This window comes from Anolis carolinensis, chromosome 1, assembly GCF_035594765.1.
Source record: "Anolis carolinensis isolate JA03-04 chromosome 1, rAnoCar3.1.pri, whole genome shotgun sequence".
NCBI classification, from domain to species: domain Eukaryota; kingdom Metazoa; phylum Chordata; class Lepidosauria; order Squamata; family Dactyloidae; genus Anolis; species Anolis carolinensis.
The window spans coordinates 335,037,581-335,055,248 of record NC_085841.1 but is presented as its reverse complement, the minus strand read 5'-3'; positions in this window follow the sequence as shown (position 1 = coordinate 335,055,248).

Genomic DNA, 17,668 nt, shown 5'->3' with positions numbered 1-17,668 from the left:
AACATACAGTATAGACACACACAGAGGCATTTAACATTTTTAACACATGTTGCACATTGTCGTCATCATTGTGCTCTTTCAAGTCCTTTCTAATATTGCAACCTTAACCTATCAAAGGGATATTTTGGGCATGATTTGGGGCAGAGGGAGCCCCCGATTGTGTAGCAGGATAAACCGCTAAGCTGCTGAACTTGCTGACCAAAAGGTTTTCTTAGTCTCTATACAATACTTATATTGGCTTTCTCCACTTTATATCTATTCCATATAAATCAACCATTTCTCTTTAATTTCTCTTATTTTATTTTCTTGCATATCATCTTGACTTAATAGACATGCTATAATGTCAGATTGAACCTGATCAAACAAATAGTTATTCAATTTTCCAATTGCAAAGAAACAAGAATTATTTAATGCTATGATTTTAAGGTGGTAATAGCATGGGGTTGAAAAGATGAAAAACATGCAATATGGAAAATTGTATAAAGTTCTTTGTGTGTGTGTGTGTAAGTAAGTAACACATCCTTTTTAGATCCAGAACAAATTTGACATGTTCTATTAACTAATTTTTAAAATCTCTTTCCCTCTTCCCTTCTATTCCAAGTCTGGAATGCTCCATGGTGCTTGAGCTAACAGAGGAAAGTTTGAGAAAGAATATTCATCCTACTTAAAGAAAACTCAGAGTGCTTAGACTTTAAACCAAAAAAGGAGTCACTGGGTAGTGATGGGGATCAGCACACAAGGAAACCAACCCTCTGTGGCAGTGGTTCTCAACCTGTGGGTCCCCACTTGTTTTGGCCTACAACTCCCAGAAATCCCAGCCAGTTTACCAGTTGTTAGGATTTCTGGGAGTTGAAGGCCAAAACATCTGGGGACCCACAGGTTGAGAACCACTGCTGTATGGCCTGCTTTACCCAGTAGGTGTTTGTGGTGTTATCTACACAGGTGAAAAAAAATCCACTTCAATTCTCATTTTTCTGGCCCATAGTGAATGTAGTAATGTCACACACATACTTATTACGTTTCCCATATCAACATCTCTAAAAATTAGGTACATTGTAGGAGAAATACAATATAACAAAGAGAGTGCAATATTACTAACCATGTTTCCCCTATGTGAGCTCATTTCTGTGTTAAAGGGTAGTCTTTCACTGATTACGTATGCTATATTTCACATCACAGCTGTAGCCACTCCATTTTCCTCCCTTGTGCATGCAAATATACAAATATGTTTATGTCTGCATTTTAAACATTCGTCTCATTAGGGCATTGGCCATTCTATTAATCAAAGTGAAGTGACTGGTATTTAAGTGCTGATAGATGGAGGTGCACTAATACCAATATGCAATTATCTGCACAAATGCATCTTCAAAATATAAAAGCAAATATATCTGCACAAATGCACTTTTTAAAAAAGGAGGTTTGCACATCAGCAAAATAGAAATTTGTATTTTTCATGGAAGGAAGGATCAGAGACCTCTCATCTGCCTGTGCCTCCCACTGCCCAAAATCCCACTCAACATCAACTATGGGCTTACATAAAATAATCCAGGTTTTTCTAGACAATTGCAAGTTAAAAAGGCAATCTTTTAAACTCAGATTTAAGTCCTTGTGGATGAAAAAGGTTAAATTAGATTCAAATCCTCAAGAATATTGTGTGTGATAACCAGCACCAGATATGAAGTGAGTACCATTTATTCATCTATATAGACAACCCCCAAGAAAGGTCAATAATATTTTTCTTATCATGTTAAATAAGAATCTGCTATATTCCTCTGCTGTATGGATGTTTTAACCAAAATATGAGTTCATTAGCTATAATTTTATGTGCCTGGTGAATTTACTGTTTCTACTCTTCTTCCTGATTTCTAAAAGGTTCCAAGATCACAAACATAGTAAGAATCACATCCCATATGACTGGAAGTTGCATTTGACTCGTTCGTCACACAATAACCACTGCCCTGTGGTATATCTTTAAGAAATCACATCATAATATAAGAAGAAAATGCTGTGGATCAGGAAACCTTGTCCACCGCTTTGCAGAAGGGAAAGACCAAATGAACAACAGCAAAAACCCACTGTAAAACTTAACTGCATTTGAACTGAAGTGAAGCCATCCCACAGGGCAGAAAATGTACTTATTTGTAATGGGCAGGTAATACAATTGAATGCACACTTTGCGTTCTGTGAGGAATGAGGAAAGTGAAGAATTAAGTCACAGTATGGTCTCCAGAGATTATTGAGAGGGAGGATGGTTTGGAGGAGGGAAAGAACTGAGAAGGTGACAGGATTAAGATGCAGTGTTATTTTTATTGCAAACCTGAGCAGTAAGATAATGAATTCTAGAGCCGGCTCCTGGGAATCAGGTTGCCGTATCCCTGGCAATGGAGAAATGAATAATTAATAACCCACTTCAAAGTTCATAACTTCCTCCTCCTCCTCCCCCAAGGAGATCATCAGAGAAGCAACTGCTCACTAAAGGGACAACCACTTGCAATGTCTTATGCAAATGTTCTTCATCCTGGCTTCAAGTTGCACAGAGCTGCCGAGCTGGGAGGACATCTCGGACATTCCCCTTTCTTATGGTGGCAAAATAGGACAACTGCCTTTTATTTCAAGGCCTGGAAAGATAACAGGACACTACAAGAGTGATGCTTGTTGCAATAAAGTGGTGCTTAGAATCATGGAGTTGGAAGGGAACACAAGGATCACCTAATCTAACCCCCTGCAATGCAGAATATGACAGTAGATACCAATGCAACCTCTTGTTGTTGATTTTGTGTGCTTTCAAGTCATTTCAGAGTCATATCCTCTTGGCAGAATTTGTATGCCCTTGCCTTCCTCTGAAGCTGAGAGTTTGTGACTTGCTCAAGGTCACCCTGTGGGTTTCCATGGCTGAGTGGGGATTTAAATCCTGGGACATTCAAATTACTACAGCACACAGGATATTAACCTCTGCATAAAGACCTCCAAAGAAGAATAGTCTACATTCCTCCAAAGCAGTCTATTTGACTGTTGAACAGATTTTACCATCATATTGTTTAGATTCCTTCATGACTTTGTCTCTGGACAAACAGAAGGCAAGCTCCCCTCATCTTCTTATCAACCCTGGCCAGGATAGCCAACAATGGTGAGGAATTATCCAACTTGTGGAGCACAGACTTCAGCAGGCAAAGTGTTTCCCATTTCTGCTGTGATAGCATATACTTGTAGCAGCTGGTGACTTCCATGTCTGAAGGGTTGGTGAATCTACTGAGGGCATCACACTGAACTTTTAAGGAACTATTCAAGATGCTTTTGGGGTGAAAAAATATTCAGAACCTTGGATAGTTCATTTAAAATTTAAAATTCTCATTAAAATGTATCCATCTGATACAGCAACCCCAGTCATAACTGTGACCCTGGTATTGTGATCGCTTTAATAGTGTAATGTAAGTGATTTCAAGTCACATATTGACTAAGGATAAGACCCATGTGAGAGTTATGGGGTTCGCTCTAAGTCAATAGGTGACTTCCCTGAGACAAGGATTATTCAGAGGTAGCTTGCCATTGCCTTCCTCTACAATACAGCCTACAAAACCTGGTATTCCTTATATGCTTTTAAATCCCCAAGTAACACATACACCAGACTTTTTAATTCAGCACCACGTAACTGAACTGAAACAGCCTTTAAGTTTCTGTTCTGTCAGTATCACCTCCATTTTGGGGTGCCTTAAAATGCTCTCTTCACCTTTCATCTATTTTCATCCAAGTCTTGGTCACAGGAATAATGTGTAACAATGCAACAAAGGCTATTTTTTGTGAAGATTTTACCACAGAGCCACAGCTGAGAAAAACCCCAGCTTTTGAAGCAAGGAAATTTTACAGCCCTATACTTCTCTGGCCAATTGCATATTTCCCTGAAAGCTTCAAGAAGAGTTCTTACATGCCTTTGTATAGCTCAGTCTTTGAGCTGTGTCTAGTGTCCAAAATTTAGAACAGAGGAAGCAAAAAGTCATCTCCTTACAATTTGTTCAGCTGCTGGACAAAAATTTTCCTTTCCTAAATACTCATAATTTATATTGTTGAATTGCGGCATCAAATTGTGCCAAATTATGTAAGCTGCTCTGAGTCCCTTTCTGGGTGAGAAGAACAGGAGAGAAATAAATATTATTATTATTATTATTATTATTATTATTATTATTATTATTAACAACAACAACAACAACAACAACAACAACCATGCTAATCTTGACAGGAAAACCAAAACAGGGAAATCATAACAACCATCACCATTGACAATTGTTGAAGTTGACTGAGACTTTGCCAGTACTCCCACAAAGCCTCAGCCAACTTCACCAATTGTCAGTTGTGATGATTGTTGTTATCTAAGGTGTTGGGAGAGAAGACTTTTGGACCTCTGAATAGGGAAAAAATGAAGACCCATCTCTTAGCACAGCAGACCTCAACTGAATGCTGTTAATAATATTTAATCGAAGGAGGTCCTAATCAAGAATCTCCCAAGACACAACTACCGGTAGGTGAGCTCTTAATTTTTCTCTATTTCTCAGAAGCAGCAAGGAAAGATACTAATTGGTGTCTGAAACATTATATACAAAAAAAAAAAAAAACCAAAAGGTATCAGGTTTGGAAAAGCAGCATAATATTTTGTGAATTAAACTACTTGGCCACCCAAAGCTGTTATTTATCCCTACAGGTGAGATATACAGTGACTAAATTTATGAAACCAGGATGTCTTTGTCCTTTTTTAGGAACGCAGGCATTTTATTTATGAAAACTGCAGCTTGTGATTTGGGGAGGGGGGATTTAAAATGTATAGAAGCTCACCTAGGCTCTGATTTTGATAGCATCATGGCTCCATGCTTCCTTTCTCTGTCTTCTCAGCACCAAAGTATTCCAAAACACGAAATGAGCTTCTGATCACCAGGGGCAAGGTCAGGAAGAGCATCATTGCTTGTCCCAGATAGAATAATGAAGCTATCAATAACAATTAGATCAGGGTTAATAAGTGGGAGATAATGAGAGAAAATGCAAGGTCACATTGAAGTGGACGGAACACCTTCCTTCAGAAGGACGTTTCTTGTTCCAGAGGATCAATAGACAAGAATGTAATGCATAGATCCTACATGAGTGTCAGAACCCTGGCTGCTGGGCACCAATAACCTTACACAGAGGCCAGTCTCTATCTAATATCTTTATTAAAGAAATATATAAAATCAATAAAAACAAGTGAAGAATATAGTTCAGAAACAGACCTTTCAAAAGAGGTCAAATATAGTCCAAAAATGTATTGTCCAATAAATGATATTAGAGTTCAAAGTTTTAATCCACTTGACCGAAACACACACTCTTGCCAAGCAATAGTGTGGGGAAATGTCAGAGTCTTAAAGTCCAATGAAGCTTGACAACAAGGCTGGAAATAAACTTGATTCTTGGCTAGGTCCGTGACTGGAGACAAGGCAAAACATGAAGCGTGGAGCAGGGTCCGTGGTTAAATGGAAAGGCAAGGCAAGGGCTTGAAGCTTGATCCGGGAAGCAAGGAACTGGGGTTACGAAGTCCACACACGATCTCTCTCCTGAAGCTGATCAATTGACTCCGCAAGGAATCTCTCGCGCCAAACCCCTTTTTTGGGTCTCGTTTTCCCGCCAACAATCTCTTTCCCTAGAGAACAAGAAGCGAAACCCAACTCTGTCCAGATGCAAGACTCCTTAGATTTTCCCAAGGGAAGCAGGCCTAATCAGCCTGTTTGTTTGGCAGCGATTCTTAGACTTCTCCGATTAGCTTCTCTGACTCCTCTGTCTTTAGAATAAGATTCCTTCCTGGGAAACGGAGGGGAGTACTGCCCAAGGCCTGGTTTACTGAATTCTTGAGGGCAAACGTCAACATCCGGCAGGTAAAGCGACTCCAGCTCTGGTTGAACTGGCGAAAACCCCATGTTTTCATCTTCATCTGCCACAATAGTACTAGGAACAGGACTACAAGGCCCATGAGGCATCACACTATCCCCGCCCCCAAGGCCCCCCTCATTCAGGGCCCCTCACTGAGAGTCGCGGGGCCGTGGCTTGGTAGGGTAGGCCTGATGGAAGCGGCGGACTAAGTCGGGGGCATGGACTATGGAAGCATCTTCCCAGGAGCGTTCTTCGGGGCCAAAACCCACCCAGTCAATGAGATACTGAAGGCGGCGGCGATGGAAGCGAGAATCCAAAATGTCCTGAACCTCGAACTCCTCCTCTCCGTCCACTAGAACAGGGGCGGGGGGCGGCCGGCTCGCGTCGGGGCGTACACCATCCGGCGGAAGGAGCAGGGAACAGTGGAACACCGGATGAATGCGCATGGAGTGCGGAAGTTGGAGTTTGAAAGTCACGGGGTTAAGTTGCGCCACCACTGGGTAGGGAACAATGAAACGGGCATCTAACTTCCGGCAGGGACGGTGGGAGGGCAAAAAACGAGTGGACACCAGAACCCGATCTCCTACCTTGATCTCGGGGCCCGGCTGGCGATGGCTGTCAGTGTGGCGTTTGTAGTCCTCCTTGGCTTGATCCAGTTGCTGGTGCAAGAGTTCTTGTACTGCTGTGAGTTCCTGCAGCCAATCCTCCGCTGCAGGGACTTCTGAGGTTTCAATGACAGAAGGAAAGAAACGTGGATGGAAACCGTAATTTGCAAAGAACGGGGTTTCTTTAGTTGAATTCTGGACACCATTGTTGTAAGCAAATTCTGATAGAGGCAATAGTGAAGCCCAATTGTCTTGTTGGTAGTTTACATAACAGCGAAGGTATTGTTCCAAAGTGGCATTGGTGCGCTCAGTTTGCCCATCCGTTTGGGGATGGTGAGCTGAAGATAAACGAGAGTCTATGCCCAATAGTTTTTGTAGTGCTTTCCAGAAACGAGAGGTGAATTGAGATCCACGGTCAGTGACCAAACTCTTGGGCAATCCATGTAGTCGAAATACATGCTGAAGGAATAAATCTGCAGTCTCTTTGGCCGTGGGGAGGCCATCGCAGAGGATGAAATGGGCCAACTTGGTAAAAAGGTCCACCGCTACTAGAATCGTGGTGAATCCAAGGGAGGGTGGTAGATCAGTGATAAAATCCGTGGAGATTATCTCCCATGGGCGAGAAGGAGTGGGAAGGGGATGCAGTAGCCCTGACGGCTTCTCCCTTCGTGTCTTGGAACGCTGGCATACAGGGCAGGTATTGACATACTTCTCCACATCTTTGCGGATCTTGGGCCACCAGAAATCTCGCAGGATCAAGTGCATGGTTTTAAATAGCCCAAAATGTCCTGCTGGCTTGCTGTCATGACACAGATGAAGTGCCTTTTCTCTGCCGGGGCCTGGAGGGATGTAAACATGATTTCTGTAGCATAGTAGTCCATTCTTAAGTGAGAAGGGGAAACGTAGTCCTTGGCGAATCTGTTCTTGAGCCCAGGCATCTGTCTGTTGGCTGGCTCTAATTTCTTGAGTGAAAAGGGATTCTGTGTTAGAGGGAGTTGGCTCAGTTGAAGTGGATTTGATGTTTCCCACTGTGAGCGTGGCAAAGTTTTCAGGTTGCAGCAATCGAGATTCTGAGGTCTCTCTGCGTCCTGCAGCATATTCTGGTTTCCGTGACAGGGCATCTGCTTGCTTGGTCTGAGCTGGGGTCACATAATGGATCCGGAAGTCAAAACGTTTGAAGAACAAAGCCCAGCACTGCTGCCTTTGATTTAACTTTCGTGTGGTCCTTAGATGCTCTAAATTTCGGTGATCAGTGTGAACTTCAATGGGAAATTTGGCCCCTTCTAACCAATGTCTCCAATTTTCAAAAGCTGCCTTTATGGCCAAAAGTTCTTTCTCCCAAATAGTGTAATTTATCTCTGGGGCTGTTAGTTGACGGGAGTAATAGGCACAAGGATGGAGATGTTCTCCCACTGGTTGCATGAGTACAGCCCCAATTGCCACATCGGAGGCGTCAGCCTGCACAACAAAAGGGGTTTTAGGATCAGGGTGCTGTAGAATTGGCTGGGTCGTGAATAACTGCTTTAGCTGGTGGAACCCTTTCTCTGCTTGTTCCGTCCAGCGGAAAGGCTGTTTCCCTCGAATGCAACTGGTGATTGGGTCAGACCAGCGAGCGAAGTCTGGGATGAATTTGCGGTAGTAGTTGGCAAACCCCAAGAAGCGCTGTATTTCTTTTTTGTTGGTTGGCGCCCGCCATTCCAATACTGCTGAAACTTTTGCCGGGTCCATGGAGAGCCCTAGTGGCGAGATGCGGTATCCCAGGAAGTCTACCTCTTGCAAATCAAAGGCGCATTTCTCTAACTTGGCATATAGTCCATGATCCCGCAATCGTTGTAGCACCATTCTAACGTGTTGCTCGTGTTCCGATTGTGATCTAGAAAACACCAAAAAATCGTTGAGGTATATGATCAAGAACCGATCTAGATAATCTTGGAAAATATCGTTGACAAAATGCTGGAAAGTTGCGGGGGCTCCGGATAATCCATAATTCATGACTAGGGACTCGAATAATCCGAATTTGGTCTGGAAGGCGGTTTTCCATTCGTCCCCTTCTCTTATGCGAACTAGGTTGTAAGCCCTGCGGAGATCCAGTTTGGTGTAAACCTTGGCCCCTCGGAGTCGGTCCAATAGGTCTGAGATCAATGGCAATGGGTAGCGGTTCCGCTTCGTGATGTTGTTCAGTGCCCGATAGTCCACAACCAAGCGTAGGTCCCCTGACTTCTTTTTCACAAACATCACTGGGGAAGCGGCTGGGGATTGAGAGGGTCTGATGAACCCCTTGCGAAGGTTTGACTCTATAAACTCCCTGAGAGCTTCTTGCTCTGGTTCAGTCAGGGAGTAGAGATGTCCTCGCGGAATTGGGGCCCCCTCCACCAGGTCAATGGCACAATCATAGGGTCTATGTGGGGGTAGTTTCTCGGCTTCCTTTTCATTGAAAACATCCCAAAAGTCCGAGTATTTCTTGGGCAGGGTGATGATGAGTTCTGCGTCTGTGGCATGGCAGACCTTGGCTATTAGACAATGATTTTGGCAAAACCTTGAGGCGAACTGCAGTTCTCTGTTGGTCCAGGAGATGTTTGGGTCGTGGAGTGTCAGCCACGGGATACCCAAAATCACGGGGAAATGGGGAACCTCGGTAACGAAGAAGGAGATTTCTTCCATGTATTCTCTTATCCACATTCTGTTGGGCTCGGTCCATTGGCTTACTGGACCTGTCTTCAGGGGTCGGCCGTCAATGGCTTGCACCACCCGGGCGTTCTTGAAGTCATGATATTGTAGTCCCAGAGAGTCAGCATAGTCTCTATCGATGAAGTTGTTTGTTGCCCCTGAGTCTATGATGACATGGATCATGACGGGTCCTTTTTTCACTGACCACAGCGTGACCACCAGGAGAAATAGGACCCCTGTTTGCAGCTCTTGAGTGGAGTTTTTGACCGGGTTGGCGAGCCCATCTACGCCCGGTCGCTGGCTTCCCCCGCCGGCTTTGTTTCAGCCGCCTCGGCAGCCTCCGCCTCCGCGGAGGACGCCACCGCCAGACGGGCGGCGGGCTTCTTTTTGGCTGGACATTCTCTGGCGAAGTGGCCCCCGTTTCCACAGTACCAACACAGATTCAAACGTTGGCAGCGGGCCTTTTCCGCAACATCTAGTCTGGGGCGCACGTTGCCCAACTGCATCAGCTCCTCCTCGCTTCCCATGGGGCTAGGGGCTGGTGGTGGGGATCTCCACACTGGACGCGGCTGGACACTGGCAGAAGTGGGGGGTTTTACTCCGGCTCTTCCACTCTGCCCCCGGAGCCACTGTTTTTTGTTGGCAAGCAGGACTTCAGCCCGTAAACACTGGTTGATGAGTCTTTCCAGAGTCCCTGGGGGGTCCACCTTAGAGATTTCTTCCTGCATCTCGATGTTGAGGCTCTCGCGAAACTGTCCTCTGAGGACTATGTCGTTCCAGCCGGTGTTCTGAGCCAACACCCGGAACTCGGCTATGTATCGGGACAATGGTCTGTCCCCTTGGAAGAGGCGTCGGAGTTTATGACCGGCCGCCTCCTCGTCATCCTCGATCCCCCAGGTTTTCCGAAGGTGATTCAAGAATTGCTGCACGGTGTTTAGATGCGTGGAACCCGCATCATATAGTGCCGTCGCCCAAGTGGCCGCAGGCCCATCTAGGAGACTGAAGATCCACGCCACCTTGACATCTTCTTGGGGAAACTCGGCTTGGCGGGCTTCTAAGTACGCCTGACACTGGCGACGGAAAACATGAACCTTGGAGGCTTCTCCAGAAAACTTGGTTGGTAGCGCTAGGGCAGGGAGATGGGCTCCGCGTTCCTTCAAGCCCCGTATTTCTCCCTCCTGCATTCGGAGTGTGTCCTGGATCCGATTGAATTCATCTTGGGAAATGGTGTAACTGGGTGGTTGAGCTGGGGCGTCCGCTCCGGTTCCTGTAGACATTCTGGCCTTAGGTTGTTTGGTGCTTAGTTGGCGGAGTCAAACTGTCAGAACCCTGGCTGCTGGGCACCAATAACCTTACACAGAGGCCAGTCTCTATCTAATATCTTTATTAAAGAAATATATAAAATCAATAAAAACAAGTGAAGAATATAGTTCAGAAACAGACCTTTCAAAAGAGGTCAAATATAGTCCAAAAATGTATTGTCCAATAAATGATATTAGAGTTCAAAGTTTTAATCCACTTGACCGAAACACACACTCTTGCCAAGCAATAGTGTGGGGAAATGTCAGAGTCTTAAAGTCTAATGAAGCTTGACAACAAGGCTGGAAATAAACTTGATTCTTGGCTAGGTCCGTGACTGGAGACAAGGCAAAACATGAAGCGTGGAGCAGGGTCCGTGGTTAAACGGCAAGGCAAGGCAAGGGCTTGAAGCTTGATCCGGGAAGCAAGGAACTGGGGTTACGAAGTCCACACTAACTCTCTCCTGAAGCTGATCAATTGACTCAGCAAGGAATCTCTCGCGCCAAACCCCTATATTGGGTCTCGTTTTCCCGCCAACAATCTCTTTCCCTAGAGAACAAGAAGTGAAACCCAACTCTGTCCAGATGCAAGACTCCTTAGATTTTCCCAAGGGAAGCAGGCCTAATCAGCCTGTTTGTTTGGCAGCGATTCTTAGACTTCTCCGATTAGCTTCTCTGACTCCTCTGTCTTTAGAATAAGATTCCTTCCTGGGAAACGGAGGGGAGTACTGCCCAAGGCCTGGTTTACTGAATTCTTGAGGGCAAACGTCAACATCCGGCAGGTGAAGAGACTCCAGCTCTGGTTGAACCGGCGAAAACCCCATGTTTTCATCTTCATCTGCCACAATAGTACTAGGAACAGGACTACAAGGCCCATGAGGCATCACAATGAGCTACTAGCTGATTATTTTCTAGAGCCTTTTGAGGGCTGGATGGGATGGGATTTGAGTCTATGCCTACCATGAGAATCAGCCCCAAGAACAGCCCTTGGATATACCAAGCACAGGCAGAAAACTGGCCTTTCAGGTGTTAGACTCTTAACTCCCTTCAGCTACAGCAAGAATGACCAATCAGATGATGGGAACTTTAGTCCAAAAATGTTTGAGGGAAACAGATTCAATGTTTCTGAGATAATGACTGAAATCCTACCTTACAGTAATAAAGTGAAAAAATCTTGTTTGGAATTATGCCACCTCCACTCCCCTTTTCTATGAGTTGCCTTTAAGCAGTTGGAGCTTCACTTTATGGTCATGTTCTGACTGTCAGAGCACACAGGGTACTGGTGGAGAAGTGTTTAGCTATGGCTATACTGCCAGACACAAAGCAATAACATAATATGCTGCAGAATTATATTTGCTCTATCATCCATTTATTTGTCTTTTTAGCATCCCACTGTATCCTCTTTTCTCTGGAGGTGTTTAAACAGTGCTGGATGACCATCTTTCAAGTGTATTTTGATTGTATGTTCCTGCATAGTCTTGTGGTCTCTTCCAGTTCTATAATTCTCCAGCACCAGATTCCAGATAAGTAAATTTTCTTCCTGTCAGCTTTCTTCATTGTCAAACTTTCTCATTGACATATTTGAAATATGATGGCATGGACCATGCTAACTTTAGCTTTCTTTGATACAACTCTATACTTCAGGACCTTATCTAGTTCCTTAGTGCTTTCCAGGTCCTAAGGTGCATCTACACCAGGGGTCCCTGAACTAAGGGCCACAGGCCGGATACAGTCCTCCAAAGTCATTTACTGAGGTTCCACCCTAAACTGTAGACTTAGGATTGTTCTAAGTGTGAAATTGCTTGAAGACACACAGCATCAACAATCCTAATTAACCTGACTATTTCATCAACAGACTTTGTTAGTGACTGAGCCAAAGCAGACTCAGGCCAGAACAACTGCTGCAACCTTTCCTAGCTTCTGTGTACAACTTTTGCTGTCAGAACCACACTCTGATGTTGTTTGTTTGTCCACAATTGTTGCAGTTTTCATCTGTGAAGTATTGGAAGCCCAGCTACTAATGTATGCATTGAAATTCTAAACAGTTCGATGCAACAGTTCTCTACATAAATCAAGCATTGTTCTGTCCCAAGTGATAATACATAGTTTCAAGAAACAATCTGTTTCTCTAATTTTAAATATGAATAGACTATCACAGTGCCTGATGACTGCACTGCTAATAGAAGAAGTCTTTATGTAATGTGCATGTAATAACCGTCAGATAGATACTGCTATTTGATTTCTGTGGATTATATGTTGCTTTAAACCGTACATTTGTTTTACTTTATACTTACACCATCTCATCTTGTTCAGTTTTGATATATTTGAAAACATACGTTTTATGACCAGCCATATAATAACGGGACTAGACACAAAAAGCTGAAGTAAAAAAGGGACCCTTTATTTGATCTTTTTCCAATTTAGGTTAATTAGTCCTGAAAGGAGTGGGTGGGGCACCTTGAAACATGTCCACTTGAGGTCAAGCATCTAAAGTACCTCTCCAGTCTTCCTTTAGGGAAAACATCCAATAGTTGAGTTGCTTCCTGGTGAACAGAAAGTAAACTCAAGGTACTCCTACCGCTGACATTCAAAGTCCCCAAGTCTGAAACAGGTCCTTGGACTGGTGTGCCCTCTCAAGGGTTAGACAACTGGAAAATTGATCACTGTGGTTATATCGCAGACCCAAAGATAGTTGATCCATTTCCCATTCTAAAAGCTATGAGAATTGTACAAGCATATTGTTAATTAAAATAATTGTGGATTTTTTCTTATTCATCTCTCTATTTTTGGATTGCCATACTAAAGTAATAGTACATAGCAGGACTTACTGCATACAAAATACCATACATAGTCATGTATAAGTTGATCTCATGTATAAGTCTAGGTCAGATTTTGGGGGCAGAATTATGGATTTTGATATGGACTGTGGCTAAGTCAAGGGTCATTCCTTGAAAGGGGGGGGTGTCAATGCCATATCAGGAGGCTAGCTGCCCCTGGCCACCACTGCCTAGGAACCCAAAAAGGCCAGAAACGGAATCAGTGCTTCTTTCAAGTTCTCCCAGGATGGACTAAGCTCTTCCCTTTTGCTATTCTACACAGATAAGTGATTGGTTTCTTTTTTGATACAAGATAAGGTACAGGGGTCACATTGACCCATAGATAAATTAACCCAGGTTTTTGGGGTTAATTTCTGACTAAGATTTCTAAACTTATGATTATGATTATGTAGGATAGCACTTTTATGCCAGTGGATTACCATTAAGATTTTGCCTTTCTGTCATAAAGGATTCTAGAACATGGTTGCAGGAGCCATAGGGCATACCATAATATATATGATCATATGTGTAAGTCTAATCTTTCAAATCATCAAACTATAGCTCTTCAAACTCATTTAACACTGCACTGGAGCTGTCCCAGTATGTCCCCTCCTTCTATGTTAGTTCACTCTAAGGATGTTTCCAACTCTTCTTTTAGTTATGCTGACAACCGGCCACCATTCCTCTGACCACATGCAAAGCTTATATGGATAATCAATGGACATTTCAAACAGCCATCTCTTTTCCTTCCTGCTACAAACCCATGTGCTGTAGAATGACAGCTTGCCTGCCCTCAGGGAAATTAAACCATCAATTTAAATCCCAGAGAGCTTTGAAAGGCCACCTTTCTCCCTGCCCTCTCCCTGCTGCTGTCTGCACAGCTGGAAGCTCTCCTCAGAAGAGAGTGAAGAGCAATCAATAGCATCTCCAAAGAAGATGCCATTGGCAACCTGGGAGCGCTTAACTGCAGTGAACCTCATGCTGTTGATTAAGATGCCTGTGTAGGGACTGATTGATTTCTCCCTCTCTCTCCATCACATACAGCTCTCAGCTGTTCATGCTCTCTGACAAGATCTGACTGGAGGAAAGCAATGTTTAAATCTGCAAATGGATAAACAAAATACATAGAAAAGATATTTCAGATTTTAACAGGATGTAACCCAAGGGTGAAATAAGGCAATTTTCTGGAGGAGCAGAGAAAAAATTGAATGGGTAGAATCATAGCAACATAAGCACATAGAGTTGGAAGATACCACAAGGGACTTCCAGCCTCTCTTTAAAAACCTCCAGGGAAGTAAATTCTACACACATTCCAAGGTGGTGTATTCTGTATTCTTATTGTCAATAAGTTCTTCCTCTTGTTTAGATTGAATACTTTTTCTCTACTTTGTGTAGAACATTGTTTCGCATTTTCTACACTGGCCACGTATTTTGGGGGTCAATCCAGCATGGTGATGCTTTGAACCACAACCGCCACCCCAGGAACTGCTCTTCCCCCCTTATTGCTCTGATTTCCTTATTGATCCAGCCAGTGTTATTCAAGGTAATAAGTGACCAACACAACCCATGCTGTGCTTACTGGCCTCCACTACAAGGATAACAGGAGGAAAGGTGAGTGCCATCTGACAGAATCATAGAGTTGGAAGAGACCTTGTGGGCCATTCAGTCCAACACCCTGCCAAGAAGCATGTGAAATAGTTACATGGCACCCCACTGATGTCACAACTGTGAACTGAATACCAATGTTATGCTATGGATAAAAAAGAAGTGCACAATCAAGAGAACTTTAAGGTGCATAAAATACCCCATAGGATGCCAAATAACTTTTATTTAGCATTCTACTTGTACAATATATTTCTATCTGTGAACACATACTTTTCTATTCATACTTTGTATTCTCATTCCCCATTTCAAATAGGTTAGAAACAGTCTGAGCAATTAGCCTTATAAATACAGATAATGTTGGCACTGATTACCACTAAAATGGTTTTTAACTAAATTTGGAGCAAGGCTAGACTTCTATAGAAGGTACACTTGTAGTAGTAAAAAAAATCAGTCTATATAATCACACCTTTGGGAACTTTTTTTGTATCCCAGTCTCCAGGTGGCAATTTCATCACATTATATGTTCCATTAGGTAGGCAATGGCCTAAAGTGGTATAGAAAGATGAATGTATTTTCAGTCTATTAATTCTACAAAAGGATCAGGATTTTGCAGTGTTGGAAACAAGGAGAAGGACAGTCTTTGATGGCATTAAAAACTAAGCTGGGAATTTGATGGTTGTATGCATGTTTGATGAAGTGGGGGTTCTTTTCTCCTTGTTGCCAAGCATCATTCAAAATCAGGGGGTAGATTAAAGGGGTTGGCAAAGTTTGTACTCTTCAATAGGGTTGTGATGTTACATTTTGAAATAGTAAAATACTAGTTTGAACAGAATCCAACATACTACAAAACCAACTAGTTATGCTCCCTACTTTTTCCCCCAACCCTTCATACTAGTTGAAATACTAACTTTTAGGGGTGTGCAACCAACGAAAAAAATGTTTCAATACTCATTACGAAATTAGGGGTGTGTAGATTTATTTGTAAAGTGTTTCTAAAATATTGTAGGGGTCCGTGTTGTAACTATTACAAAGTAACAAAATTTTCATTATTATTTCATTATGTAATTAATTTTTTTGGAATTTTGAAAATTTTATGAACAACATTTTTAAAAAACTACATATTATCTGATAAATTTTTATGGAAGACTAATAGCTGGTATGCAACAAACACTCACAAATGTGTGACTATTTGAATGAATTAAAATAATAATAATAATAATAATAATAATAATAATAATAATAATAATAATAATAATAAAAACTACAAAAGCTATCTCCTTCAATTTCTCTACAATGACGCAACATAATCAGGGCAAAGTTTCAGAAAGATTTGCACATCTACTAATGTTGGGGGAATTTTTAGATTTTTTTCAGATTTTTTTTAAAGCCACAACAGCTAGCCCCTTGAGTTTCTCTATAATGTATCTTAACTGCTATGGGTGGCTGGAGTGGAGTGGGGTGGAGTGGTTGGCTGATGGCAACACCACTCCCAAAAGAGGTAGTCACTAGGGGTGTGCAATTTGGGTAAACTACTCAAGCTTTTAGGACTGTTTCCCCAGTCACACCAGCAGATGCAGTATGGATTCCTCCTAATAGCAGTCAATCCTCCTAGTCTCTCTCAATGTAGCCTACTGTGTGCCTAGCCTTAGCCTATCCTGCTTTGCTCTCTCATTCTCTCCCCTCTCCCAGCTTGCAATGGAGACAGCCTTGTGGTGTTCCTTAATTTAAAGGGGAATGGCCACAGTTCTACTCTCACCCACCCCCCACCCCCCGCCAGACCTGATAGGCACAGAGGCATAGCAAGTTTGGCTTCGCCTCCCAGTACAGTTTGCTCCCTCTGGAGATTAAAACTGCATCACAGAGAGTTACAATGCTTACTCAACTTACAAAAAGGTACTGGGTGAGAGTTTAGATTCTTATGATTTGGTGTGAGCTCTGCCCGTGTTTCGGGACCTGCCTATCTTCGTGACCACACTGTCCCCTATGAACCCACCAGGTCGCTGAGATCTTCCAGGGAGGCCCTCCTCTCGCTTCCACCCTCCTCACAACTGCGTTTGGTGGAAACGAGAGACAGGGCCTTCTCGGCCGTGGCTCCCGGACTCTGGAACTCCCTCCCCAGGGAGATTAGGTTGGCTCCCTCTCTACCTTCCTTCAGGAAACAACTGAAGACTTGGATGTTTCAGCAGGCCTTTGGAGATACAGTCATTAATTAATCAGCCCCAGAGGGTTTTTAATAATCTGTCCCATTTTTATTACGATTTTACCATTTATGTGTTTTAAATGCAATTTTTTATCCTGTATTTTTGTTTTAATTGATATATTGTATTACTGTTTTATCTTGTTTGGGCCTCTGCCCCATGTAAGCCGCGCCGAGTCCCCACGGGGAGATGGTGGCGGGGTATAAATAAAGTTTATTATTATTATTATTATTATTATTATTATTATTATTATTATTCTCATTATCAAGTCATATGTACGAATCTTACGAAATAGATCCGACAAAGGATATTGATATGACTTTTTGCACAGCCCTACTGACTTTACAGGATTTCTAAGCTATCATAGGTTTGGGGGTTGCACAGAGAACTGCAGTGCAAGTGGGGATGAGATACATACATATGCATATTGTGTTGGCTAACAGAAGCAGTTCATTTAGTGAACGTTCTTTGTTGAATCTAGTGTAAACAATCCTGACTCTAACAAACAGTGGTTGTAGGAGGTTCTGACCCTCAGAAAACAAAACTCAGTATCTCCTCTATTCCTCCTGCACATTTTCCTTAAAGTTACTTAA